The 22,764-nt window shown below is 59.0% G+C and overlaps 1 protein-coding gene across 2 annotated transcripts in view; it reads right to left on the bottom strand.

Annotated features, from left to right (window-relative positions):
* The window catches only part of RASSF7 (Ras association domain family member 7), a 46,714-nt gene extending 23,950 nt beyond the window's left edge, over positions 1–22,764 (bottom strand). The window contains exon 1 of one of the 2 annotated variants that reach the window (XM_064163117.1): positions 22,369–22,764. The gene's annotated coding sequence lies outside the window, so the exon portion shown is untranslated. Of the gene's footprint in view, positions 1–1,212; positions 1,326–22,368 lie in introns of those variants that run through there. The other variant, XM_064163116.1, reaches the window with a different exon arrangement.

The following is a 22,764-nucleotide window of genomic DNA, read 5'->3' as shown; positions in this document are numbered from 1 at the left end:
TCGAGCGGAGCGCCAGAGGCAGCTGCTCTGTAGCCCCTGCGTGGGTGGAAGCGACCTCTTCACGGGTGGAATACGACCCTGGAAGCCACGGTTGGGTATGAAGGTGCAATTCCAGAGCTGGACAGCACAGCCGGGCAGGGACAAGGCAGGGAGAGGAGTTTGCTCTCCCACAAGCGGAGTTACAAAACAACCTGCCGGCAGAGTTCACAGCAGGCATCAGAAGTATGCAGCCAGGAGCCAGGATCTTATCGAGGAATTTAACCCCTCTCCCCCTCAGGGAGCCGGAGACGTCTCGGAAGGGAGGAAGGACAGACGGCTTTGCTCCCTGGAAGCAGAAGGTGAGGAGAGGAGGCTCCTGGCATGGGTAGCTGAGACCTTTGGGCCACCTCAAGACCGCAGTGATACCTCTAGACACCCTAGGACCTCAGCACTGCTCCGAGACCCCAGTGCCAACCTGGAGATCCCTCACGCTACCCTCAGGTCTCCTTTACCACCTCAAGACCCAAATAGCACCTCGAGACCTCCATGACAACCTCGGGACCCCCACATCAACCTCAGGACTCTCATGTCTCCTCAAGACTCCACTCCTGGCTCAGGACACCTCGAGATCCCCACGCTACCTCCAGACTCCCGCACCACCTCAAGACCCCAACATAATCTTGGCACCCCAATACCACTTCGGCTGCTCCTCCGCCTTGAGCTCTGGTCAGCACCATGATGCTCCTCCTTTGAGCGGCCCTGAGGAGACCACCCTGGTGGCAGGAGCTGTTGGGGCTGCCTGTGCCAGCTCCCGGGGCCCCGAGCAGGTGGGAGGTAAAACCAACGTGGACAGGACCAGCTGGGCACCGGGCAGCTGGGGGGAGCTCCTGCCAGTGCCGAAAGCCGCTCCTGGTCAGCCCAGCCCAGGCTCTTTCTAAGGGGGTCAGGGGCTCTGCAGGCGCTCTGCCCCCGGTCGCCCCTCACCGTCCCCGCCCCAACCAAGCGAGTTGCCCCCCGCAGCCCTCGGGCCCTGCCTGGGGGACGCGGAGCCGGCTCGCCCAGGGGGCGACTCAGCCCAGGCAGCACCCGGCACCAGCGGCCCCACCGCCGCCACCTTCCTCGTAGGGAAACCGGCCCGGCTCGGGCAGGGCCGCGCCGCACCCCGCTACTGCCAAGCGGCCGCCCCTCGCCGGGAGGCCCCGACCCAGCCCCACCGCACCGGTGAGCGCTCACCTGCTGCCGCACCGACCGCGCCGCCGCGGACACAGCAGCAACCACAGCTTCTCTCCTCGGCTCCGGCCTCTCTTCTTCGCCCCGGTCCGTTCCGGCCCCTCCGCTCCGCACCGCAGCGCGGAGCCCTGGCCGCGCCGCGCCCCGCCCCCGGCAGGCACCACCCGCCGATAGCTCCGCCCCCGGGCAGGTGAGCCCCGCCCCAAAAGGAAACCCCGCCCCAAGCACAGCCCCCCCGCTCCTTAACATGTAAACCCCTCCTACTTACAGGCCCCTCCCCCGACAGACGAGCTCCGCCCCCTACACACAAACCCCGCCTCTAAAACTGAAGCCCCGCCTCTAAACGCAAGCCGCTCTCACTGCTATCTCCGCCCCCGGCAGGTGAGCCCCGCCCCCGGCAGGCGAGCCCCGCCCCCAGCCCCGCCCCTTCCCCTGGCTTGGAGCAAGCAGCCTCAAATCCACCTTTTATTGAGCAACCGAGGAGGAGGTTTTCAACGCTCCTCCTTTAAAACAAATCAAATCAGACTTTTTTTAACCAAAAAAAGGCTTCGATTCTCCTTCCTTAAAGGAAAAATAGCTTCGAACTTCTTCTTAATCATTTTTAAACAGTTCTGAAAGCAAAAGAAATGAAAAAAAAATCCCTAGGAGGGGAAAAAAAAAGTTAAATAGTTTAAGGTTTTTTTTCTAAATGCTTTTTTTGTTCTTTTTTTTTTTTTTTCTTTAAGAGATCAATTCACTCTGGTATGGGTCAAGAACTGGCTGCAGGGCTGGGCCCAGAGTGGTGGTGAATGGTGCCACATCCAGCTGGCAGCTGGCACCGGTGCTGTGCCCCAGGGATCAGTGCTGGGCACAGTCCTGTTCAATGTCTTTGTTGATGATCTGGAGCAGGGGATTGAGTCCAGCAGCAGTGAGTTTGCAGATGACACCAAGCTAGGAGTAGCTGTGGAGCTGTTGGAGGGTAGCAGAGCCCTGCAGAGGGACCTGGCCAGGCTGGATGGGTGGGCAGAGGCCAATGGGATGAGGCTGAACAAGGCCAAGTGCAGGGTTCTGCACTTTGGCCACAACAACCCCAAGCAGCACTACAGGCTGGGGCCAGAGTGGCTGAGAGCAGGCAGGCAGAGAGGGAGCTGGGGGTACTGGAATAACAACAACAACAACAACAACAATGACAACAACAACAGCAACAATAGTAACAATAATAACAACTATAAAAACAACATAACACCACCACCACCAACAACCCCAAGCAGCACTACAGGCTGGGGCCAGAGTGGCTGAGAGCAGCCAGGCAGAGAGGGAGCCAGTGTGCCAGTGTCTCCCTACCCTCACTGCCAACAATCTCTTCCTCATCTCCACTCTCACTCTCCCCTCTCCCAGCTCAAAGCCATTGTCCCTCATCCTGGCACTCCCAGCCCTGGTCCAAAGTCCCTCCCCAGCTCTCCTGGAGCCCTTTCAGCTACTGCAAGGCTCCTCTGAGGTCTGCCTGCAGCCTTCTCTTCTCCAGGCTGCACAACCCCAACTCTGCTAGCCTGGCCCCACAGCAGAGGCTCTCCAGCCCTCTGAGCATCTTGGTGCTCTCCTCTGGAGCCTCTCCAGCAGCTCCAGGTGATGCTTGTGCTGGGTTCCCAGAGCTGGAGGCAGTGCTGCAGGTGAGGTGTGAGCAGAGCAGATTGGAGGGGCAGAATCCCCTCCCTGTGCTGCTGCTCTGCCTGCTCTGGCTGCAGCCAGCACACAGCTGGCTCTGGGCTGCCAGCCACCAGTGCTGGCTGCTGGGCACACTGGCACCAACTGACACCCCCAAGGCCTTCTCCTGCAGGCTGCTCTCAGCCACTCCTCCCCCAGCCTGGATCTGTGCTGGGGATTGCCCTGCCCCAGCTGCAGGACCTTGCACTTGGCCTTGGTGAGCTTCCTCACCTCTTTGGTGTGGGAGAGCTCTGCCTGGTCAGGGAGGAGGCTGCAACCTCTGTTCTCCATGTTCCCAGCCATCCCTGTGGACCTGAGGAGGTGCACCACACAGTCCCCATCCCTATGGACCTGAGGAGGTGCACCACACAGTCCCCATCCCTATGGACCTGAGGAGGTGCACCACACAGTCCCCATCCCTATGGACCTGAGGAGGTGCACCACACAGTCCCCATCCCTATGGACCTGAGGAGGTGCACCACACAGTCCCCATCCCTATGGACCTGAGGAGGTGCACCACACAGTCCCCATCCCTATGGACCTGAGGAGGTGCACCACACAGTCCCCATCCCTATGGACCTGAGGAGGTGCACCACACAGTCCCCATCCCTATGGACCTGAGGAGGTGCACCACACAGTCCCCATCCCTATGGACCTGAGGAGGTGCACCACACAGTCCCCATCCCTATGGACCTGAGGAGGTGCACCACAAAGTCCCCATCCCTGTGGACCTGAGGAGGTGCACCACAAAGTCCCCATCCCTGTGGACCTGAGGAGGTGCACCACAAAGTCCCCATCCCTGTGGACCTGAGGAAGTGCACCACACAGTCCCCATCCCTGTGGACCTGAGGAAGTGCACCACACAGTCCCCATCCCTGTGGACCTGAGGAGGTGCACCACACAGTCCCCATCCCTATGGACCTGAGGAGGTGCACCACACAGTCCCCATCCCAGGCGGAGCTGAGCAGGTTTCCACCAGCCTTGAGCCCTCTGCAGGTCCGAGCTGCAGTGCGGCGGAGCTGCCGCAAGCCCCGAGCCCTCAGCCGGCAGCGTTCGCTGGGCTGGCAGTGAAAGTCCTGCTGCTGTTCCGACACACTCCTGGTGCTAGATGAGCTCCTAAAATCAGCTAAGCCAGCTGGCACCCGTGCCAGGGGCCGTGCCCTGCAGACCTTAGGGCGCAGGAGGAACAAAGGGCTCTGGAAGGAGACAACAAAAGCTGTTCTCAGGAGATACAGATCACATCGATTAGCTTGGATGCACCTCTGAGATAGTCATCGGCCACAGGCTGAGCAGAGCTTCCTCTGCCACTGCCTGAGTCTCCCACAGAGGCTTCTGAGCTTTCCATCTCTCTCTGCCTTCATCCTAACTGCTGCTTCCCAGCTTAACTTCTCGAGGGAGTCCAGCCCCGAGCCACAAAGATGCTGAAGGGAATGGAACAGCTCTGTTAGGAGCAGAGCCTGAGGTGTGTGGTTAGTAGGTGAAGGTGCCCTGCCCTGCTGAGGCTACATCTGCAGCACTGTGCCCAGTTCTGGGTCCCACAGTTCAAGAACAACACAGAACTGCTTGAGAGAGTCCAGCCCAGAGCCACAGAGAAGCTGAAGGGAATGGAACAGCTCTGTCAGGAGGAGAGCCTGAGGGAGCTGGGGCTGGGAGCTTGGAGAGGAGGAGCTGAGAGGTGACCTCAGCAGTGGTTATCAAGATGTGCAGGTGAGTGCCAGGAGGCTGCAGCCAGGCTCTGCTGGGGGATGCCCAATGCCAGCACAAGGGGCAGTGGTGGAAGCTGAGGCAGAGGAAGCTGCATGGAAACATGAGGAGGAATTTTTTCCCTGTGAGGGTGCCAGAAGCCTGGCACAGGCTGCCCAGGGGGGTTGTGGAGTCTTCCTCTCTGGAGGTGCTCCCACCTCTCTGCTCTGCCCTGTTGAGGCAACATCAGGAGCACTGTGCCCAGTTCTGGGCTCCCCAGTTCAGGAGGGACAGTGAAAGTGTCCAGGGCAGGCTGCAAAGCTGCTGAGGGGCCTGGAGCAGCTCTGTGAGGAGCAAAGGCTGAGAGCCCTGGGGCTGAGAGCCTGCAGAAGAGCAGCCCTAGAGGGCAGCTGAGCAGTGCTCAGCAACAGCTAAAGAAGCTGTGGGGGGCAAGAGCCTGGGGCCAGACTCTGCTCAGTGGTGCCCAGGGACAGCACAAGGGGCACTGGGCACAAAGTGGCACCCAGGAGGTTCCCTGTGAGCAGCAGGAGAGAGCAGTTTGGTGTGAGGGTGCTGGAGGCCTGGAGCAGGCTGCCCAGAGAGGTTGTGGAGTCTGCTTGTGTGGAGAGCTTCCAACCCCCCCCTGGGCACTGTGCTGCTGGGCAAGCTGCTGTGGGTGCCCTGCTTTGGCAGGGGGCTGGGCTGGGTGACCTCCAGAGGCCCCTTCCAACCTTCTCCAGAATCCCCTCCCTTCTACCCACACAGCTTTTGGCTCCTCTGGAGATCCTCCAAGCCCAGCTGGATTTTGTGCTGCTGGGCGAGCTGCTGTGAGTGCCCCTTGCACTGGGAGGGAGAAGTGGCTGCCCTGCTATGGCACAGTGACTTTCTCTTCAGCATCTTCTCATGTAGCTGGGCTGGAAGCTGCCTCTTGACCCTTGCAGCACCCTCAGAACTTTGGGAAGGTTTGGAAAGTGTGAAGCTTTTTCTTTGGAAGGTTCTGGCCCCAGCCCTCGTTCTCCTGGCAAAGGGTTTGTTATGCAACCAAGCTCTGCTTTGCTAGGAGACAGAAGCTGCTGCCTCCAGTCTAACAAAAGGGCCTCTCTGGAAGGATTTTTTTCCCCTCTGTTTCTAGGACAACAAGAGACATGAGAGAGAAAAGATGCTGCAGCATCACAGGAAAGCCAAACTGGGGCTCAGCACCGCAGAGCCACTGCAGCTGAGCGCCAGCGTTCCATGGACCACATCCCACCACTCACTTGCAGCCCTGGGTGGGTGAGGGCCTGAGGGAAGCAGAGAGATGGGTCTGGTGGGAAGATATTGCTCTGTTGAGAAGACCTTGGTTGTGGTGGGAAGGCCTTGGTGTGGTAGGAAGACCTTGGTGTGGTAGGCAGTGTGGTAGGAAGACCTTGGTGTGGAGGGAAGACCTTGGTGTGGTAGGCAGTGTGGTAGGAAGACCTTGGTGTGGAGGGAAGACCTTGGTGTGGTAGGCAGTGTGGTAGGAAGACCTTGGTGTGGAGGGAAGACCTCAGAATCACAGAACTGTCAGGGTTGGAAGGGACCACCAGGCTCATCCAGCTCCAACCCCCTTGCCATGGGCAGGGACACCTCTCACTAGATCAAGTTGCCTACAGCCACATCCAGCCTGGCCTTAAAGACCTCCAGGGATGGGGTTTCCAGCACCTCCCTGGGCAACCTGTGCCAGTCTCTTACCAACCTCATGGTGAACAACTTCTACCTAACATCCATAGAATCAGAGAATCAGTCAGGGCTGGAAGGGAGCACAAGGATCAGGCAGTTCCAACCCCCCTGCCATGCCCAGGGACACCCTACCCTAGAGCAGGCTGCACACAGCCTCAGCCAGCCTGGCCTCAAACACCTCCAGCCATGGGGCCTCAACCACCTCCCTGGGCAACCCATTCCAGCCTCTCACCATTCTCATGCCCAACAACTTCTACCTAACATCCAATCTGAACCTACCCACTTCCAGCTTCACTCCAGTCCCCCCAGGCTTGCTGAGGCCTTGAGCAACTTGGGCTAGTGGAAGACTGAAGATCATCCAGTGCCAAGCCTTGGCACTAGATGATCTTCAAGGTCCCTTCCAACCCAACTCATCTTATGAGTGCCTTGAGCAGCCTGTGCTGGTGGGTGGTGTCCCTGCCCATGGCAGGGGGTTGGAAATGGCTGAACTTTAGGGTCTGGTCCCTTCCTACCCATTCTATGATTCCATAACAGGGGAGGAGAGCACAGTGGATGGGAGTGAGAAGAGATAAAATGGACTGGGGGAACAGAACAGGTGTTGGGGGAACAGACCAGAGTTGTTGGGGTGGGGGACAGGATGCCTGAGGCACATCCCTCAAGCTTTGGTTTCTATGACAGGGGAGGAGAGCACAGTGGATGGGAGTGAGAAGAGATAAAATGGACTGGGGGAACAGACCAGAGGTGTTGGGGTGGGGGACAGGATGCCTGAGGCACATCCCTCAAGCTTTGGTTTCTATGACAGGGGAGGAGAGCACAGTGGATGGGAGTGAGAAGAGATAAAATGGACTGGGGAAACAGAACAGAGGTGTTGGGGTGGGGGACAGGATGCCTGAGGCACATCCCTCAAGCTTTGCTTTCCCCAGGCAGCTGCTGGGGGGGATTGTCAAGGTCTCCCCTTCCCTTAAGAAAGAGCCCCAGCAGTGCTCAGGGAAGGCAGCAGCTCCCTGGGGCAGGCTGTGGCTGGAGCTTCCAAGGACTCCCAGCACTTATTGCTGTGGCCATGCTAATTGAGTTGGGTTTTCCTTTCCAAAGGCTTGCCAGGAGAAGTCTTCTCCTTCCCAGAGCCATTGAGAGGTCTGACCTCTTGGCCCTCCTTTTTACTGGGAGCTTGAAAAGCAGCAAAGCAGCTGTTAGAAGTTTTTCTTTCATGCCTGCTTGATCCTCCAGCAGGGGCCCGGGCTGGTGTTTATCTAGGCTTGACCTCTCTTCTTTGAGCACAAGGATGGCTCTTTCTTGTGGTGCTCCAGGCAGGGCAGTGGGGGGAACCTCCTCTCTCCTTGCCTTTTCATTCCCTCCCTGCATGCAAACCGCCCAGACCCGTTACTAATCTGCCCCCCTCAGGAGCTCCTGGCACTGATCCCATTTGTCCATCAAGCTGCAGACTCCTTTACACCTAATCCAGCCGTGCCCCGTGGGTGAAACATGACCCTCCCCTTGCTCTGGTGCTGCCACCCGTTTGGCTTCCAAAAGCCACCTCCTGGTTTCAGAGCAGAAGTTAAACCTCCCTCCCGGCAGGCTGCTGCTGGCCTCATGTGGACCTCCAGTGGCTCATCCTCCCCTCTGCTGCCAAGGTTCACCATTGCCAGCAGACTTCTTCCCTTTCAACTGCCACACATCACATCCAGAGTGCCAGGACCTCCTCTTCCTCATGGACCAACATCCACCAGCACCTCAACATCTCTCTGCAATTCAGCAGCCCAGAACTGGACACAGCACTCAAGGTGTGGCCTGAGCAGTGCTGAGCACAGGGGCACAAGAACCTCCCTTGTCCTGCTGCCCACACTGCTCCTGAGCCAGCCCAGGATGCCATTGGCTCTGCTGCCCACCTGGGCACTGCTGCCTCCTCTGCAGCTCCTCTCTCCCAGCACCCCCAGCTCCCTCTCTGCCTGCCTGCTCTCAGCCACTCTGGCCCCAGCCTGCAGTGCTGCTTGGGGTTGTTGTGGCCAAAGTGCAGAACCCTGCACTTGGCCTTGTTCAGCCTCCTCCCATTGGCCTCTGCCCACCCATCCAGCCTGGCCAGGTCCCTCTGCAGGGCTCTGCTACCCTCCAACAGCTCCACAGCTGCTCCTAGCTCGGTGCCATCTGCAAACTCACTGCTGCTGGACTCAATGCCCTGCTCCAGATCAGCAATAGAGCATCTGGGGCTCTCCCCAGCCCTACATCACCCCAGCACCTGCACTCCAGCCTCTGTCTCTGTGTTTGTTTGCCCTACACAGCCACCAGTGGAGAAGCCAAAATTGCTTTGCCCTCTTTGCTCGTGGAAGGGAGGGCTGAAGACTCCTTAATTGCCACCTTCTGCCACCCTGGGCAGGAGCAAGCCCCAAAGCAGTGGTGACACCTGAGTCCTCTAATGCTTCATCAGCAGGCCCTGGGGGGCTTTGGGAAGGACATTTTGCATCTGGGGTCTGTTTTCCAGAGGGAAACAGACCCTCCAGAGCTCCACACCTGCTCCCAGTTGGGTGTCACCTGCAAACTTACTGATGCTGGACTCAACCCCTTGCTCCAGATCACCAATAAAGATACTGAACAGGACTGATCCTTGGGGAACACCACTAGTGACAGCTGCCAACAGGATGTGGCACCACGAGAGGGTGAAGGCTCATGAGAGGGTGAGGCTCCAAATTACCCTGGATTAGGTCCCCAACACCCACTCTGCCAAGCCCTTTGCAGAGAGGTGCCTGTGGTAGAAGCTGGGCTAGGGACCTGCTCTCCACCTCACTCATTGTCTCCTAGGCTGAGCTCAGCTTCCCGAGCAGCAGACCTGGGATAATGTTGACTTGGCTTGCAGGGGTGTGGAGGGGTAATTAATTAATGAATGGTTGTGGAGATGCCCAGAGGAGAGGGCTGAGATAAGCAATGAGGCTTCGGGAGGTTGGTGCAAGGCATCGGGGTGAATTACTGCCAAGTGCTGCTGCTGCTGCTGCCCTTAGCCTTGGACAACCTGGTCCCTAACTCTGTGTCCTCCTCCCCTCTCACCCAGAGCTTGCTTTCAGCCCTGCTGCACACAGCCAGCTGACTGGCAGGGGAACCCACAGGCTGCCCCACCTGGCCCATCTCCTGGTGGGCAGGAGAAGCATGGTGCCAGTCATGGGAACTGCAGTGGGGCAGCACCAGCTTGCACCGCAGCCACCAGCTTTGCCCTTGTGATCTGGGAAGGGGGATGGGCAGAAGACTCTGACTCTGCAAGGAGGAGCATCCCCAGAAGCACAGAAACACTCAGGTTGGTGAAGCCCCTCAGGGTCACCAAGTCCAACCTGTAACTCTACTCTGCAGGGTGCACCCTAAGCCTTATATCCCCAACGACCCTAAGCACACCCAGGCTGGGTGACTCCACCACGCTCCCTGGGCAGCTCATTCCAGTCCCTGACCACTCTCTCCATGTAAAACTTCTTCCTAATGTCCAACCTGTGCCTGACCACTCTTGCTGGGGAAAACATTCTTCCTACTACCCAGTCTCAACCTACCCTGTGGCAGTTTGAGGCCATTCCCTCTTGTTCTGTCACTAATTACCTGTGAGAAGTAGACCTGTGGGCATCACAGAGTCACAGACACAGGCAGGTTGGCAAAGCCTTTCAGCATCACCAAATACAACCTAGAGCCTACAAGGTTCACCTTAAACCATCTCCCCAAGCACCACACCCAGGCTGGGTGACTCCACCACCTCCCTGGGCAGCTCTTTCCAGTCCCTCACCACTCTCTCCATGTAAAACTTCTTCCTAATGTCCAACCTAAACCTCCCCAGCCTCAGCTTGAGGCCATTCCCCCTTGTTCTGTCTCCAACCACCTGTGAGCAGAGCCCAGCAGCAGCCTCTCCACAGCCTCCTTTCAGGCAGCTGCAGACACAATGAGCTCTGCCCTCAGCCTCCTCTGCTCCACACCAACCATCCCCAGCTCCTTCAGCCTCTCCACAGCCTCCTTTCAGGCAGCTGCAGACACAATGAGCTCTGCCCTCAGCCTCCTCTGCTCCACACCAACCATCCCCAGCTCCCTCAGCCTCTCCACAGCCTCCTTTCAGGCAGCTGCAGACACAATGAGCTCTGCCCTCAGCCTCCTCTGCTCCACACCAACCATCCCCAGCTCCTTCAGTCTCTCCTCATCAGATTTATTCTCCAGACCCTTCACAGCTTCCTTGACCTCCTCTGGACCCTCTCCAGCACCTCCACATCTCTCTTGAGATGAGGTGCCCAAACCACCTCCTGCCCAGCTTCGCAATCAGTGGACTTGCTGGGTAAGGTCCTTCAGAGGCTGCTACAGGTCAGGAGGTGTGAGCCTGCAGATGCAGCCTCACCACTCCATCCCCCTAGCCCAGCCCTTCCTTGGAAGGACCTCAGTTTTGGGGAGAACTTGCCCTGGCAGTGGGTTAGGAGAGCTTGGGGACAGTGCCAGAGCAAAGAGGGACACAGAGGGCTCGGTCCTGTCCTGAGCTGGGCTGAAAACAGTCTCTAGGCAGCTTGGGCACCTCTGCCTTGAAACCAAAGTGAAGCTGACCTGCTTTAAACCACTGTGAGTAATGTGAATCCCTGGCTGCTGGGGAGCAGGTTTTTCTGGTTCTCAGCAGCCTTTCCCTCTCCTTCCCTGCCTGGCCTCCAGTTTCACACTGGGAGGGCGCTGGAGCCTAGTGAGGAGCTTCCAGCCTTCAGGACACCTCTCCCTGCTCTCTACCTGCTGGTCCCAAGCTGCTTTTCCAACACAATGCTCTTAGAAGCCCCCAGATCACAGCTCCCATTCTGTGCTTCTGTGCTCCACAGCCTCCCTGGGCAGCCTGTGCCAGTCTCTCCCCACCCTCACTGCCAACAATCTCTTCCTCCTCTCCACGCTCACTCTCCCCTCTCCCAGCTCAAAGCCATTGTCCCTCATCCTGGCACTCCCAGCCCTTCTCCAAAGTCCTTCCCCAGCTCTCCTGGAGCCCTTTCAACTACTGCAAGGCTGCTCTGAGCTCTGCCTGCAGCCTTCTCCAGGTTGCACAGCCCCAACTCTCTCAGCCTGGCCCCACAGGGCAGCAGGGACATCCTCCACTAGAGCAGGCTGCCCACAGCCCTCTCCAGCCTCACCTGCAATATCTCCAGGCATGGAGCCTCAACCACCTCCCTGGGCAACCTGTTGCAGTGTTGCAGCAGCCTCCTGCTGCAGAACTTGTTCCTCACATCCAATCTCAATCTGCTCTGCTCTGCTTTGCAGCCATTGCCCTCATCCTGTCCCTGCAGGGCACTGGGAACAGTCCCTCTGCAGCCTGCTTGTAGCCCCTTCAGGCACTGCCAGGCTGCTCTGAGGTCTCTCTGGTGCCTTCTCTTCTCCAGGCTCAGCTCCCTCAGGCTGTCCTCACAGCAGAGCTGCTCCAGCCCTTGCATCATCTTCATGGCCTCCTCTACACCATCAGCTCCATGTCCTTCTTGTGCTGAGGGCTCCAGAGCTGGATGCAGCACTCCAGGTGAGGGCAGAGTGATGTGTGGGGCTGGGCAGCACTCAGGTGAGGGCAGAGTGATGTGTGGGGCTGGGCAGCACTCAGGTGAGGGCAGAGTGATGCGTGGGGCTGGGCAGCACTCAGGTGAGGGCAGAGTGATGCGTGGGGCTGGGCAGCACTCAGGTGAGGGCAGAGTGATGCGTGGGGCTGGGCAGCACTCAGGTGAGGGCAGAGTGATGCGTGGGGCTGGGCAGCACTCAGGTGAGGGCAGAGTGATGCGTGGGGCTGGGCAGCACTCAGGTGAGGGCAGAGTGATGCGTGGGGCTGGGCAGCACTCCAGGTGAGGGCAGAGTGATGCGTGGGGCTGGGCAGCACTCAGGTGAGGGCAGAGTGATGCGTGGGGCTGGGCAGCACTCAGGTGAGGGCAGAGTGATGCGTGGGGCTGGGCAGCACTCAGGTGAGGGCAGAGTGATGCGTGGGGCTGGGCAGCACTCAGGTGAGGGCAGAGTGATGCGTGGGGCTGGGCAGCACTCAGGTGAGGGCAGAGTGATGCGTGGGGCTGGGCAGCACTCAGGTGAGGGCAGAGTGATGCGTGGGGCTGGGCAGCACTCAGGTGAGGGCAGAGTGATGCGTGGGGCTGGGCAGCACTCAGGTGAGGGCAGAGTGATGCCAGGAGAGCAGATTGGCTCTCCCATCCCCTGAGCATCTCGAGGTCAGCTAAGGTACCCCCAGCTGATTGGGATGGATCTGTGGAGCCACGGAGAGCACTGCCTCCCTGCCCAGCCCAGCTAAGAATAGCGAGCTCACGGTGCCCACCAGCGCTGCTGCTGCGTGCTGAACCCGAGGCTCGCTGGGGGCTACAGAAAGCATGCAAAGTGGCTCTGCCACTCGTGTTGTCAGCAGGGGAGGCCTGAAATAGAACGCTCAGGCAGCAGATGCACATTCAGCCTGCCGATGGGAGAGGCACTCAGCCGGCTGTGGCTCCCACAGCGCTCGGCTCCTGGCAGCCCGCAGCGCAGCCGCGCTCCGGCCACAGGGGATGCTGAGCCACGCTGACCTCGCTCGCTGAGGTTTGGCACCTCTGCACAGGCAGGAGTTACCTTTGGGCTGTGGCTTAGGCAAAGGTAAGGGCAAGCCAAGCATCCCTGAGGCTCTGCAAAGAGCTGCTGGTCTCAGGCACCTTGTGTGAGCCCCAGGCGGCAGCCCCGGAGAGGACACGGAGCAGAATCCCAGCTTGAGTTGGGCTGGAAGGGACCTTTCAAGCTCATCCAGTCCAAACCCCTGCACTCAGCAGGGACATCTGCAGCCAGGGCAGGCTGCTCACAGCCCCACACACCCTGACCTGCAGTGGTGCCAGCCATGGGGCAGCTCCCAGCTCTCTGGGCAGCCTGGGCCAGGCTCTGCCCAGCCTCAGGGTCAAACATTTCTGCCTTCTCTCCACTCTCAGTCTCCCTCTTGCAGTTCAAACCATTCCCCCTTGGCCTGGCACGACAGGCCCTGAGAAAAACTCTGTCCCCAGCTCTCTGCTTGGCTCTTGGAGCACTGCAAGGCCACCAGAAGGTCTCCTGGAGCCTTCTCCTCTCTGGGCTGACCAAGCCCAACTCTCCAGCCTGGCCTCACAGCAGAGCCCTTCCAGCCCTGCCAGCATTGCTGTGGCCCTCTCTGGCCCTGCTCCAGCAGGTCCCTGTCTGTGCTGAGGACTCCAGAGCTGCCCCAGCACTGCAGGTGCCCACACTGGCCCTGGCTCTTCTCCCCCTGTGCCAACAGCTCATCTGCACATGGAGCTGTGCACCTCAGCAGTCATCTGGGGGATCTGATAGCAGGGAGGGTCTCAGCAGAGCACAGCAGAGGGCAGAACCCCCTCCCTGCCCCTGCTGCCCACACTGCTGGGGATCAGCCCCAGGACAGGCTGGGGCTGGGCTGGCAGCACTCAGTGCTGGCTCATCTCCAGCTTTGCACCCCCCAGCACCCCCAGTCATAGAATCACAGAACTGAGCAGGTTGGAAGAGACCTCCAAGCTCCTCCAGTCCAACCTAGCCCCCAGCCCTGGCCAATCAACCAGGCCATGGCACTGAGTGAGTAAATCCTCCTCCACAGGGCTACTCTTCAGCCCTTCACCCCCCTCCAGCCTGGATTAACACTGGGGGGAGGGCAGGGCCTTGCTGAACCTCATGTGGTTCACATGGGCTCAGTTCTGCAGCTCACCCCAGGTCTCTCTCTAGCTGGCATCTGGTCCCTCAGGCATGTCACCTGCAGGAAAGCAGGAAAGAAGTGACCCACAGACACTTCAGAGAGGAAAGAGCCTGGGGGGTGGGGGGGATGAGTTTGCCCTCAACCAGGGGTGGGGAGGGAGTTTCAGAAACCAGCACCTTTGTGACAGCAGCAGCAGAAGGCAACGGAGAGCCTGGCAAAGGCAAGGAAATCTCTATGCACCTAGGACCTCTGCCAGCCCTCTCCAGCCTCCCCCCACCTCCTGCTTTTCCATCCAAGGGGGCCTTGGTCTAGGACCTCTCCCAGCCCTCTCCACCTCCTGCTTTTCCATCCAAGGGGGCCTTGGACTAGGACCTCTCCCAGCCCTCTCCAGCCCTCTCCACCTCCTGCTTTTTCATCCAAGGGGGCCTTGGTTTAGGACCTCTCCCAGCCCTCTCCAGCCCTCTCCACCTCCTGCTTTTCCATCCAAAGGGGCCTTGGACTAGGACCTCTCCCAGCCCTCTCCACCTCCTGCTTTTCCATCCAAAGGGGCCTTGGACTAGGACCTCTCCCAGCCCTCTCCAGCCCTCTCCACCTCCTGCTTTTCCATCCAAGGGGGCCTTGGACTAGGACCTCTCCCAGCCCTCTCCACCTCCTGCTTTTCCATTCAAGGGGGCCTTGGACCCCATCCAAAAAGCAAACAAAAAAAGATGCAAGGGAACAAAAGTAGCCCTTGGCAACCTCAACCGGGGCAAGAAGGAACAAAGAAGACCCCAACCCCCCCTTGCCCCTCCTCCTCCTCCTCCTCCTCTCCAAGGCTGGTTTCCAGTTTTAATCCTTATCTCTCTCCCTATCACCCCCACGCAGGGCAAGAGGCTTCCCAGCCCCGAGGGATTTGCATTGCTATGGGAGCTTGAAGTGATAAAAGTTTGTGGCCTGACCCCATTCAGAAGCAAATTTGTGATTCTAAGCAGCAGGAGAGGTCTTAGAGGGGGCCCTGGGTTGTTGGTTTGGGTTTTTTTCCGCCCCCTTCACCAAGGGACAGGTGCCAGGAGCTGACTTCTGGGGTGGAAAATGGAGTTTTAGAGAAAAGGAGTCACTGGCTCCTATTTTTTTGGGGGTAGGGGAAGCACTGCAGAGAAAATGCCAGCTTGAGGCTGGCAAAACCTAGGAGGAGGTGGGCAGAATGGGCTCGGGTTACAGCGCTGGTAGGAGCACATGGCTGGGGGGGTGGTGTTGGAAAGGACTTCTGGAGGTCATCTACACCAACCCTCACCCTTCACCCTCTCAGCCAAAGAAGGGGCACCTGGAGTAAATCACACAGGATGGATCCTTTTCGTTCCCCCTTCCTCCACCAGCAGCAACGAGGGCACTGCCATCCTCCACCGATGCTGCCAGCCCAGCCCCAGCACAGCATCACCTCCCCCCATGCAGAATTTGTGCCACAGGTCTCCTGCCGAGGCAGAAAGTAATTTTCTTTGGGGGTTGGTTGTTGTTGTTTTGGAGTAGTTTTGCTCTTGAGACCTTCTAAATCTACCCAGAGCCTCAGCTTGAGTGCTGGCACCAGTCAGTGCCAACCTCCTGCCATAGGCAGGGACACCTCCCACTAGAACAGGCTGCTCAGGACCTCATCCAACCTGGCTTTGAACACCTCCAGGGAGGATGTGGAGCACAGAATCACCCAATGTGATCAAAGATCACATTGGGTGATTCTGTGCTCCACAACCTCCCTGGGCAACCTGTGCCAGGGTCTCACTGCCCTCAACCTGTGCCAGGGTCTCACCACCCTCAACCTGTGCCAGGGTCTCACCACCCTCAACCTATGCCAGGGTCTCACCATCCTCTTCCTAACATCCACTTTCAATCTCCCCTCTGCCACTTCAAACCCATCCCTCCTCCTCCTCCTCCTCTCATCACCAGACCTTCTCAAAAGTCCCTCCCCAGCTTTTTTTGGAGCCCCCTTCAGATGCTGCAAGGCCACAAGAAGGTCACCTGGGAGCCTCCTCTGCTGCAGCCTGCACAGCCCCAACTTCTTCCAGTCTGTGCTCACAGCAGAGCTGCTGCAACCCTGATGGATTTCATTGCAGCTCTCCCTGCCCAGCCTCCAGCCTGCCCATGCTCCTAGCATCAACGAAGCCCAGCAGCAGCCACTCTCCTAGGATCCCATGGAAGCCTTGAGACCACACAGCAGGCACTTGGGGGGGGGGGGAATAAAACCCAAAGAACTCACTAGACAGGAGTCAAGAGGAGAAAGAGACCTGGAAGTGCTGCAGGAGGCCACCTCCATCCCTGCTGGCAGCGGTTTCCCAAGGGAAGTTTCCGGCCACTCACCGGTGGGACAAGTTTTTCCTCCTCTGCCCCTGCCTAGGTGTGACTTTGTCAGCTCTTTCTCAGCCAAGAGGATGCTTCAAACTGAAAGGATCCGCTGACAGGCCTTGTAATTAGGAGGTGGGTGCCGCCCACCAGTTAACCCATCCTCCCCCTCCTCCTCCTCCTCCTCCTGCTGCTGCTGCCTGGGAGATGCACAGCCAGGGCTGTCGGCATCGCCCCTGCAACCTCTCACGGGTGCATTGCTGCTTTCCACCTTCAAAGCACTTCAGCAGGTGTTTGGCAAGCTTGTCCCCAGCCCTTGAGGGACAAAGTCTTTGGGAAGAGGGCAGAAGGGGGAGCAGGGCAAAGGAAAGCTGCAAGCAGTTTGCCCCAGGGACAGTAAGAGCTGGCAGCTGAGCCAAGATCAACACTCAGCAGCTCCTGCCTTTGAACCTCCTGCTCTGATCTTTGCCTGTAGCTCAGCACCTTCAGCTTCCAAAACACCTCGCAGCCTGCTGCTCGTAGAATCACAGAACTGTGTGGGTGGGAAAAGCCCTCTGAGATCATCCAGCCCAACATCAACCCAGCCCCACCGTGGCCACCAACCCATGGCCCCAAGTGCCATGGCCACAGCTTGCTGCAACACCTCCAGCCACGGGCACTCCACCACCTCCCTGGGCAGCCTGTGCCAAGCCCTCACCACTCTTGCAAAGACATTTGTCCTCCTCTCCAACCTAACCCTCCCCTGGCACAATTCCAGGCCAGTTCCTCTCCTTCCATCACCTGAGACCAGGCAGCAGAGCCCAACCCCCAGCTTGCTGCAGCCTCCTCTCAGGGAGCTACAGAGAGCAATGAGCTCTGCCCTCAGCCTTCCCAGAGATGCAGAAGCTCCTGGAGTCTCCAGCCAGGGTTTGGTGGTCAGGATGAGCAGCTCTGTGCCTTCCCTTCCCCCTTCCTCCTTCCCTTCCCTTCCCTTCCCTTCCCTTCCCTTCCCTTCCCTTCCCTTCCCTTCCCTTCCCTTCCCTTCCCTTCCCTTCCCTTCCCTTCCCTTCCCTTCCCTTCCCTTCCCTTCCCTTCCCTTCCCTTCCCTTCCCTTCCCTTCCCTTCCCTTCCTCCTTCCCTTCCTTTCACTTCCTCCTTCCCTTCCTCCTTCCCTTCCCTTCCCACTTCCCTTGGGGCACAATTTTAGCCCCTTTCTAGGGAGCAGAGGCCAACCCTAACCTCACTACACCCCGAGAGCAGATTTCAGCTCAGCTGTGCTCACAGCCACTGCCCTGAGTTGTCCTGCACCAATGATGAAACTAAATCACCTCAAACATCTGGCAGTGGTTAGTAAAACCACGATGAGCATCTGTTGCCCTTAAGAGCATCACAGGAGAGAGAGAGAGAGAGAGAGAGAGAGAGGGGAAAGGCTCCACCCCTTACCACTCATCCCAGCTGGCATTTTGGAGCAGCTGAAGCAAGCAGTGGTGGCCCAGTAACCTCTGCTGACCTCTCTGTGTCACAGTGACACTACTCTGGGTGCAGATAATAGGACCAAGGTCTAATCCAGCTCTAGGTAATCCCCAGGGGAGAAAATCTCAATGCTAAGAGTTGGGTGGGACCTCTGAAAACCATCCAGTCCCACCCCACCTGCCAAAGCAGGGGCACCCAAGGCAGGGCACACAGGAACACATCCAGGTGGGGTTGGAAGCTCTCTACAGAAGCAGACTCTACAACCTGCTCCAGGCCTCCAGTACCCTCACACCAAACATGTTTCTCCTCCTGCTGAGATGGAATTTCCTCTGACTGCCTTTGTAATGCCAGGCTGGTGCCCCTGCACCAGGCAACAGGGGAGCAAAGGAGAAGGTGGAGGAGCAAGTGCCTGGATTAGGCTAGGGGATGAGAACAGCTTAAATGTGTGGGCAGCAGGACAAGGGAGGTTCTTGTGCCCCTGTGCTCAGCACTGCTCAGGCCACCCCTGGAGTGCTGTGTCCAGTTCGGGGCTGCTGAATTGAAGAGAGATGTTGAGGTGCTGGAAGGTGTTGAGAGAAGGGCAGCAAGGCTGGGGAGGGGCCTGGAGCAGAGCCCTGTGAGGAGAGGCTGAGGGAGCTGGGGGGGTGCAGCCTGCAGCAGAGGAGGCTCAGGGCAGAGCTCATTGCTGCCTGCAGGGAGGCTGTAGCCAGGTGGGGTTGGGCTCTGCTGCCAGGCAGCCAGCAGCAGAAGAAGGGGACACAGCCTGAAGCTGTGGCAGGGCAGGTCTAGGCTGGATGTTAGGAGGAAGTTGTTGTCAGAGAGAGTGATTGGCATTGGAATGGGCTGCCCAGGGAGGTGGTGGAGTGGCTGTGGCTGGAGGTGTTGCAGCCAAGCCTGGCTGGGGCACTTAGTGCCATGGTCTGGTTGGTTGGGCAGGGCTGGGTGCTAGGTTGGGCTGGCTGAGCTTGGAGCTCTCTGCCAACCTGCCTGGTTTTGTGATTCTGTGCTGGGGCTGGGTGAGGACTCCCAGCTCTGAGTGTGCCCAGGCTGTGTAACACCCTGAGGAGCCCAAAGCCATGTGGAGGTGGCTGCCACCTGGCAAGCCTGGCCCAAGGGCTCAGAGGGCTTGAGCCAGTGACCGCAGGACCTGCCGTGCATCCCACACTCATTACAGGGGAAATTAACGTCTGCCTTTAACAAGCTCATTAATGCTCTCTGCCCTCCCAGGAACCAGCACTGCTCAGGGCTCCTGGCTCTGCAGAGGATCTGAGCTTATGCTGGGAGTGAGCTTTTGCCAGGTGCCTTTGCTGGGAGGACTTGCTGGTGTCTACCGGAGGTTGAATCACAGAATCAAACAGGTTGGAAAAGACTTCTTGAGCTCATCGAGTCCAACCTAACACCTAACACCTTCTAATTAACTAACCCATGGCACCAAGTGCCTCATCCCATTCGTGGGGGCAGTGAGTGGCTCTGCTTTTCCCTTTCCTCTCCTCAAGCCCTGTTTTTGGGACATCTGTAGGTGTCCCACTTGTAGGTGGACAGACTGAAAGAGTTGGGCTGGAGCAGAGGAGGCTCCCAGGTGACCTTCTTGTGGCCTGCCAGGGTCTGAAGTGGGCTACAAAAAAGCTGGGGAGGGACTTTTGAGTCTGTCAGGGAGTGGCAGGACTGGGGGGAATGGAGCAAAGCTGGAGGTGGGGAGAGTCAGAATGGATGAGAGGAGGAAGTTCTGCATCATGAGAGTGGTGAGAGGCTGGACTGAGTTGCCCAGGGAGGTGTTTGAGGCCCCATGGCTGGAGGTGTTTGAGGCCAGGCTGGCTGAGGCTGTGTGCAGCCTGCTCTAGGGTAGGGTGTCCCTGGGCATGGCAGGGGGGGTTGGGACTGGCTGCTCCTTGTGGTCCCTTCCAACCCTGGCTGATTCTGTGATTCCTCAAACAGAAGACTTCTCGACAGCGTTTGGAGGGCACGAAGAGAAGGAAGGGGCACAGCCTGCCAGGGGCACAGGTCTCACCACCAGTGTCTCCTCTTTAAGAAAGCAGGAGGAAAGAACAACAGCCCAAGCCCTCTTTTGCTGGCTGAGGAGGGCTCATCTGCTGGCCATGACTCAACCCTGGCCTCTGCAGACAGTGTCTGTCCCCTTACACACCTCCCAGCTCTGCCTTTCAAGTGCCGCCCATTGCCAACGCAGCTCTGCAGCTAGGCTGCAATTAACCTGGGAGTTCACTAGCTCCTGGCCAGCAATTACCCGGCTGCCTTGTGTGCCATCAAGCCACCCTAATCACCACATCATCACCATCATCATCATCATCATCATCATCATCATCATCATCATCATCATCATCATCATCATCACCATCACTGCCAGCTCCCACCACCACCAGTAAATAACCCTCATTAGCCAGCCGGGAGGGGATTTGCCACCTGCAGCCCAGCGCTGGGGCTGCTGCAAACAGGCCAGACCCAGCAGGGCTGCCATAAACTGGAGATCCCACCCCAATGGAAAAGCAGCTGCTGGGAGTGAGCAGCAGGCAGCCTTGCTGCCATGAAACACCGGGAAAGGCAACGTCACTTAATGACTGTCTTGGGACAGTCCTGCTTGCCTGGGACCAGCACTCCCCCTGCAGCAGCTGCCTCTGTTAGGAGACACAGCGAGAGCTGGTTGGGATCCTGTCGGTGGACTGCGAGGTGTGGCTGTGTTCTCCTCTCACTTGTCTTTCAGCCTGGCTATGGCTGCTCCTGGCCTTAACAAAGGCTGAAGAATGTGCTTGGCTTAACCCTTGGGAGATACGAGGCTCCTCTGAGCTGCCCCGGAGCAGGGAGAGCTGTTGGTGCAAGCAGGAGGAGCAGCAGCAGCAGCAGCAGCCTTGGAAGTGTTTGAGATCAGGTGAGAGAGGCTGGACTGGGTTGCCCAGGGAGGTGGTTGAGGCCCCATGGCTGGAGGTGTTTAGGGCCAGGTTGGAGGAATCATAGAATGGTTTGAGTTGGAAAGGGTCTTGAAGACCTTGAGGTTACAACCCCCTGCCATGGGCAGGGACACCTTCCACTAGATCAGGCTGCTCAAGGCTTCATCCAGCCTGGCCTTCATAGAACCACAGAGTAGCTCAGGTTGGAAGGGAGGGCACAGATCATCTGCTCCAAGCCCTGAGGGACACCTCTCAGCCAGATCTGGTTGCTCAAGCACTCATCCAAGCTGGCCCTAAACACCTCCAGGCAGGAGGCAGCCACAGCCTCCCTGGGCAGCCTGTGCCAGGCTCTCACCACCCTCACACTCCACAACTTCTGCCTCAGCTCCACTCTAACCCTGCTCTGCCTCAGCTCCAAACCATTGCCCCTTGGCCTGGCTCCAGACAGCCTCAGCAGAAGTCTCTCTGCAGCCTTCCTGCAGGATCCCTTCAGGCTCTGGCAGCAGCTCTCAGGTGCCCCTGGAGCCTTCTCCTCTGCAGGCTGCACACCCCCAGCTGCCTCAGCCTGTGCTCACAGCAGAGCTGCTCCAGCCCTGGGATCACCTCTGTGGCCTCACTCCAGCAGCTCTGTGCCCTCCTTCTGGTGCCTGGGTGGCCTCTGTGCCACATCAGCCCACTGCAGGGACAGATCCTGCTCTGCTCTTGCTGAGGAGGTAAACAGGACCCTCCCTCTGCCCCAGCTGCCAGCAAATCCCTCATTTGGTGATGCCCTTCTGCCTTTGCCTGCCACCAGCACGCTGAGGAACTGCTCTTCTGCAAGGAGGCATCTCTGAGCCTCCTGCTGCCTCCAGGTCTGTGGGAAAGGCTTGTTCGGGGACCCTCCAGCCCCATGCCCTGACAAACACACAAGTCACGACCCGAAAAGCCTTGGCATTGTCAGCCTCCTTCCATCCCCCACCGCTTGCAGCGCCAAGAATCCCCTGAGCTGCCCTGGAGCTGCTTTTCAGCACACAAATCCACGCCGGGCACCAGGTCCTTTGCCACCGAGCCAGGAGGATGCTTCGGGATGGAGAAACCCTCCCGCGGAAGGGGTTTCTCCTGTCGGGGCAGCTCGGAGCTGCTCCACCATCGGCTGGCACATGGATTCCCACGTGTGGCACCGCCAGCTTTGCTCCGTGAGCTGCGCCGGGTGCCTCCGCCTCGTGTCCAGCCCTCCCACTGGAGAAGTGGGAGCAGAGCTGGTAGCTGCCTGCATCCCCGCTCCCACCCATCCCCACACCCTTTGCTTCTCGGCACGCAGCTGTGTCCTAGGGGGGACTCTGCCCCTCCTCACCCGCCCAGGTGCGGCGGGGCTGGACCTCGGGTGGGTCACAGCCAGCTGCTCTCTCCGGCAGCGCGAAAATCTCTTTCCCTTCAACCCAAACCTTCCGGCACATCTTCTCGCGGGGCTGACATCGCTTTGCTCAACCAGAGGAACCCTGTCCTGCCCAACAGCACCTGCCCCTTCCTCCCCCCACGGCCCCTCACCCTCCCTCTCCTGGCACAGCTTCTCCCCGAGCATCCCTCCAGCAAGCTCCACTGAGCAGTGAGTTTCTAGACCCGCACCCCCGCTCCAAGCCCCCAGTGACTTCCCTGCCCTCCTCCCACTTAACCTCAGCTCCTCTGCAGGGCAGGAACGCAGATGCCCGCTGAGGAACGGGCAAAGCCGGCACCGACAGCACTCGCTTGCCACTGGGCACGACTCATTCGAGCATCCGAGCAGGACGGCGCAGGGGGTACCTGGAGGAGGCTGGCGGCAGCTTCTGGCTCCGTGTGCCCTGCCTGTGCCCGGCAGCTCCTGGCTCCGTGTGCCCTGCCTGTGCCCGGCAGCTCCCGGCTCCGTGTGCCCTGCCTGTGCCCGGCAGCTCCCGGCTCCGTGTGCCCTGCCTGTGCCCAGCACCCAGCGGGCTCCCGGGAGCAAGGACGGCAGAGTCTGGCTGCTGCGCTTCTCGTTGCCAGGACACCTTCGGCGTTCAAACCTGAGCCGGGACCAATCAGCCCCGGGGGCCGGGGAGCACCAGCCCCACGTCATCCTCCCTTTCTTTGAGTCACAAAAGCGTGCCCGTGGTCGCACGGCCCGTGGGGAGCTGCCTTTGTGCGCCTGGCCCCGACGAGTCTCCCCCCACCCCGGTCCCG

This window comes from Pogoniulus pusillus, chromosome 24, assembly GCF_015220805.1.
Source record: "Pogoniulus pusillus isolate bPogPus1 chromosome 24, bPogPus1.pri, whole genome shotgun sequence".
Taxonomy (NCBI): Eukaryota; Metazoa; Chordata; class Aves; order Piciformes; family Lybiidae; genus Pogoniulus; species Pogoniulus pusillus.
The sequence above is the reverse complement of the archived record's forward strand: the minus strand, read 5'-3'. Positions and strand labels throughout refer to the sequence as shown.